Raw genomic sequence first — 6,000 nt, forward strand, 5'->3', positions numbered from 1 at the left:
CTCCTTCCCTCTGTCCCCCTCAAAAAAAGCTCAGTGGTTTAAGGTAATAAATATGCAAGAAGAACTTGCCAATTAAGGAAGCAACAAATAAATACGTTAGCTAAATAAACAGGCATTAACACACAGCTGAGAAAGTGCCAATTCCCATTGGGATCTTGGGGGCCTTTGGGTGGGATGGCAGAGTCACTGCCTCTCTCCCAATTTGATGGGAGAATAACAGAATGATTTCAGATGCTGCCACTACAGAAATCTGACCACGTCACTTAGCTCCTGAGGTTTTCTGCTGCCACCAACTCCCATCTAACATGTAACTCCCAACTATGATGTTCTGGTTCTTTGATTACCCAGCCCCAGTCACCCTTTCTAGGTCACCTCCCTCATAATAGATCTGCAACATAACCAGCGCCACTTTAGACAAGCCCAAGTACAAAATGGTGCCATCCACCTCCTCCCCTCCCCCATTCTCTTTTACAAGAAGCCTCATGGTTTCTGAGAAAATGAAACTTTCAGCATTTCCGCATGCGCAGAACTCTCCATTCCCATGACCTAACTCAATTCCCACCCTGGAATTACATCACCCAGCTCTTGGTGCCAACATACCTATATAAGCTCTACCACCCCCACACCTGGTGCTGTCCCCTTTTCAGGGCAGCCCTGGGCTGCCTGCCACTCTGAGCATAGCCCAGCAGACTTCTTTCTTTAATAAAGCTTGAATGGTACCCGGCATCTCGGTCCACTTTCTGTCACCTCACCTCTTCCTATACCCTAGCCCCAGGAGGTGTTGACTGTGCATTATTTAGATGCCTCTGTCTTTGCTTCTGTCTTTCCTCTGGTTCCTCCTGCTCTGCCTGTCTCAGGTGAACCAGGGAGTAGGGGCAAAGGATTGAAGAGTCAGAGGAGGACTCGAGGCAGGATTCCCTTAGTACAGAACGTTCTCAGTCCAGATTTGTCAAAAATGTGAGCGTGACAGCAACCTTGTGTTAGGAGCTCCTGCTTGGGGGAGTAGGAGGCGATATACAGAGGTTCAGAAACCCTGGCCCTCGGGACTTAGATCCCAGAGGGAGAGGCTGTCCAGTGACTGGAAGAGTACAGGGAAGCCTAACTGGTGCTCTAGAGGAATCTGGAGGGGAAGCATGGGGTGGGATGAGGGCATGCAGGGTCAGGAAAGGCTCCGTCCCAGATGCGGCTGACACCCAGCAGGCCCTAGTGAAGAGAGATGGGGCTGAATTAGGAGGGTGAGGCCACATGATGGGGGCATTGAGTGCCCACCTGAGGACACCCACTACCCACAGATTGAACCCAGTCAGTGCCCCCAGCCTTCAGCCTTGCTCCCTCAGGAAGTCTTTTCTGTAATACTAAGCTTTTGAGGCAGAGGATCTACATTTGAAGATGCCCCATCTGCCTGGAGGTGGCTGAGCTCGTAAAGGTACCAGCTGTTTGTAGGAAACCCCAGCCTTCTGTAGAGTCTCCCTCCCGCCACTGCCCATGTTCCCACGCCCCCACGACAGGTCAGAGGGCCAGGATCATTGACCCTGTAGACAAGAACAGTGGCTGTACTTCCCAACCAAGTCAGGCAGGACAATGGGCTGGATGATGGATAGTCAGGGCCCTCTCAGCCCAGCAGAGGCGGAGGGGCACAGCCCCCAGATGGTGGATTTGAATCCCATCGCTAAGTGCTGGGAAGACAGTGTCCACCAACACGATACAGACGCTGTGTATAAAGTGCTGATTCAGAGTAGGTGTCCTCTTCATCTACTTGTCTGGGCTGAGAATCCAGGTTAAACAGTGGTATATCCTTCAGCACTCGCACCTCCCTGAGAGGGTGCCCTCCTCAAAGGACTACACCTTTTCCACTGGGGCTGCCAGGATGCTCTAATTGTTCTGCACTTTATTTTAACAAGGCACAGAAGGCTCATTATGTAAATCAGGTGGAAAAAAAAATCCCCCAAATAATGATTTACATCTGTATTAATAAACATTTTAATTAACACTTGCTGGCTGCCTACAATGTTAGGTGTAAATAACAGGTGGGTACAATATGAACTAATGAGACTAGAAAGCCTCTGCTTCCTTCCTAGTTCATTCAAGAATTTCAGGAAACAGTTCATATGCTATCTCTTTTTAAAAGCAAGCTTATGGGCCGGCCTGGTGGCACACTGCTACAGTGCGCCGCTTTGGAGTGCGGCGGCGCTCCCGCAGAGGGTTCGGATCCCACATACAGACCGGTCACTCATTGGCTGAGTGAGGTGCGGGTGCAACACCGAGGGTTGCGATCCCGTTGCCGGTCCCGGTCTGGCCACTCATTGGCTGAGTGAGGTGCAGGTGCAACACCGAGGGTTGCGATCCCGTTGCCGGTCCCGGTCTGGTACGGGCACGACACTGAGGGATGCGATCCGTTGCCGGTCACGAAAAAAGACAAAAAGGAAAAAAAAAAAGCAAGCTTATACATCCTCCTGGACACTGAATCTACTGACAATGCACAGAAACTTATTGCCATTTAAATGTAAATATTAGTAACATTTGTATGGTGCCTCTCATATCAGATTCATTTATTCACGCAAAAGACAATTAATAGATGTGGCAGGCACTGTTCCAGGCACCAGGGATACAGCAGTGAGTGATTAAGAGAAAGTTCCTGATCTTAAGAAGTTACTTCTGGTGAATGAAGACAGACAAGGGAAATCAACAAGACACAAATAATATTAAATAGCAAGTGCTATAGGAACATGTAAAGCAGAGTAAGTAGAATGGGGGGTGGAGTTGGTGGACTGCTACTTTACATAGAGTGGGCAGGGAAGTCCTCACGGATAAGGTGACATTTGAGCGAAAGGATGTACAGATGGCTATGAGAGAAAGAAGCAGCAAGTTGGCTCCGAGGTTTTTGACTTGAGCAACTAGAAAAATGGAATTGCTACATACTGAGATGGGAGAAGCCTGGGGGTGGAGGGTGCAGAGCAAGTTTGGGAAACTGATTTGGGACATGTAATGTGAAGTAGATATTTAAATACATCAATTTGGAATTCAGAGGAGAAGGTGGGACTGGAGATACTACATGTGGAAGTCTCAGCTGGAGACTTCTTAAAACCAGGAGACTGGGTGTGTTCACCAAGGGCATGAGTGTGGACAGAGAAGAAAAGAAGTCGAAGGCTGAGCCCTGGGCGTGCCTCCACCGAGACGTGGGTGAGGTGAAGCTGGACAAAGACTGGAGGTAGGAGCAGAACCCAGGGAGTGCATGCCTGGACACCAAGTGAAGAAAGCGTGTCAAAGAGGAGAGAATAAGGGCCAGCCCGGTGGAAGAGTGCGGCGCTTGGGAGTGTGGCGGCGCTCCCGCTGAGGGTTCGGATCCCATATAGAGACCGGTCCGCTCACTGGTTGAGCGTGGTGCGGGCGCAACACCGAGGGTTGCGATCCCGTTACTGGTCACGAAAAAAGACAAAAAGGAAAAAAAAAAAACAGGAGAGAGTGAGCAACTGCGTAAAATGATGCTGATGGATGCTGAGTAAGATGAGGCCTGGGCATCGACCATGGGGTTTGGCAGGTTGATGGGGGCCTCACAAGGGTGGTTTCTATGGGGAGGAGATGGAAGCTGGATAACAGACTCTCAGAGATACGTACTCTCCATAACCATGGTCCTAAATTATTTCTGAATTGCTGTTTCCTGTCTGAGGCAGCCTAGGTTGGGAGTGGTCTTCTGCTCCAGGCTGTTCCTGCTGCTGCTTAGACGGTGACTGCAGGCTCTCTCCTGCCTAGACTAGGCCTCTGCATGGCAGGCAGTGTGGGAAGGAAGCTGTCCCATAGTGGGAAGTATGACGGGGGCTCCAGGGCCCTGTGGGTGAGCTTTGGAAGCTCAAACTGGAATCCAGAGCAATGGGGCTGGAGGAGAATGTGGCCGTTCTGTAGCCCAGAGCTTCTGTGACCCATGGAGTCTAGGGTTCTGAGGACACCTCTCAAGAGGTGCGGGTTTATTTCACATTGTAAGCTTCTGAGACAGATTTTGTTTGAACGAAGTCCATGAAGCTTGAAATAAAATAAAGCTTGAAATTCACTAATGTTGTCTAGTGTCTGTGCATCAGATTGTGGCTTCTCCCTCTTGTATCACCTTCCACTAAAGGAAACCAGAGCACCTTGGAGAAATAGCTGATTCCTGGTTTGGGCCAGGGAAGTACAAGGGTTAACCTGAGACAGCTTGTGACAGAAAGCAAGGAAGGGAATGTGTCAAAAGAATATTGGACCAGCTTGAAGGGGCTCCCAATGGCCAAATTTGGGAAAAATGTGAGCATCAAAAAGAGCAATGGCCACGGCTGATTATAAAACAGTGAGTAAAAATCCCTTATATTGACACTAAAAAATTAAAGAAAATCAATGGGGAAAAACTTCTTTGCCATCATTGGTGATGACTCATGTCAATTTCTTACTGTGATTATTGGTAATTAAAGAGAAAAAAATAAACATTTACACTGTGTTTTTAGGAGGAACTGTAACTCAGCTTTAATTGAAGATGGAGACCTCTTCTTTACAGAAGAAAGCCAGCTAATAAATGAAGAAGGAATGATAAACATTAGAAAATCACCCTTGTGCACCCCCAAATGTAGTTACTGAAGAAAGGATTGTCAATGGATGCTTAAACCATGAGGTGAAAGTTTGGTGTGGAACAGGATATTTTCATATACCAAAGTATCGCCCCACAGAAGACTGCAAAGAGAAAAAAAAAGTACCTTTACAGTGGAGAGATCATTCGATTTAGAGCTAGAAATGGGACAACCAAGCATTCTGGGGCTCCTGAACCGCTGCAATGTGAAGTTTAGAGCAGCATCTATGATGTCCTCTTGTCAAAAATGTTTAAAGTGGAATCAACGCAAGCCTTTAAATCTACTTTCCAATTTACAGGAAATAAGGGGATAGAAGAGCAAATAAAACATTACCATAAGAAAACAATCAGGAAAATCCAGAATATGGAACACTCCAGAAGAAACTAGGTCAGTCTCTTCAACAATTTCGTGTCAGGAGGAAAAATATGTGAGGGTTTTTGTTTTAGACTGGAAAGAGATTAAAGATTTATGACGGGCCGGCCCGTGGCTCACTCGGGAGAGTGTGGTGCTGATAACACCAAGGCCACGGGTTCGGATCCTATATAGGGATGGCCGGTTGCTCACTGGGTGAGCGTGGTGCTGACAACACCAAGTCAAGGGTTAAGATCCCCTTACCGGTCATCTTTAAAAAAAAAAAAAAAAGATTTATGACAACTAAAAGTAATGTATAGGCCTGGATTGAATAGTGTTTTGAAGAAACCAGCTATTGATTGTTTTTAGGAATGAAAATAGTACTGTAGTTGTAATGATCTTATTCTTTCTGTTTTGTTCTTTTTTTTGTTTTTGACAGCTGGCCAGTACAGGGATCTGAACCTGTGACCTTAAGGCTGCCCTATGATCTTATTCTTTTTTTTTTTTTGTCTTTTGTTGTGACCGGCAACGGATCGCAACCCTCAGTGTCGCGCCCGTACCGGACCGGGACTGGCAACAGGATCGCAACCCTCGGTGTTGCCCCCGCACCTCGCTCAGCCAGTGAGCGGCCGGTCTGTATGTGGGATCCGACCCCTCGGTGGGAGCGCTGCCGCGCTTCCCAAGCGGCACACTGTAGCAGTGCGCCACCGGGCCGGCCCTGATCTTATTCTTTTAAGAGATACACGCTAATATATTTAGGGGTGAAGGACTGTGATGTTAGCAATTTACTTTCACCAGCTCAGCAAACCCCTCACTATATTATACACACACACACATCTATATACATAGACAGCAGAATAACGTCTGGTGAATTGAGTATATGGTCTGTTCATTTCATGATCTTTTGAATTTTTTTAATATGTTTAAAATGTTTCTTATTTATTTTTTGAGAAATGAGTTTTTTTTTTTTTTGTCTTTTTTGTCTTTTTCCGTGTCCGGCAACGGATCGCAACCCTCAGTGTTGCCCCCGTACCGGACCGGGGACCGGCAACGGGATTGC

This window comes from Galeopterus variegatus, unplaced genomic scaffold (assembly GCF_000696425.1).
Source record: "Galeopterus variegatus unplaced genomic scaffold, G_variegatus-3.0.2 Scaffold2331, whole genome shotgun sequence".
NCBI lineage: Eukaryota > Metazoa > Chordata > Mammalia > Dermoptera > Cynocephalidae > Galeopterus > Galeopterus variegatus.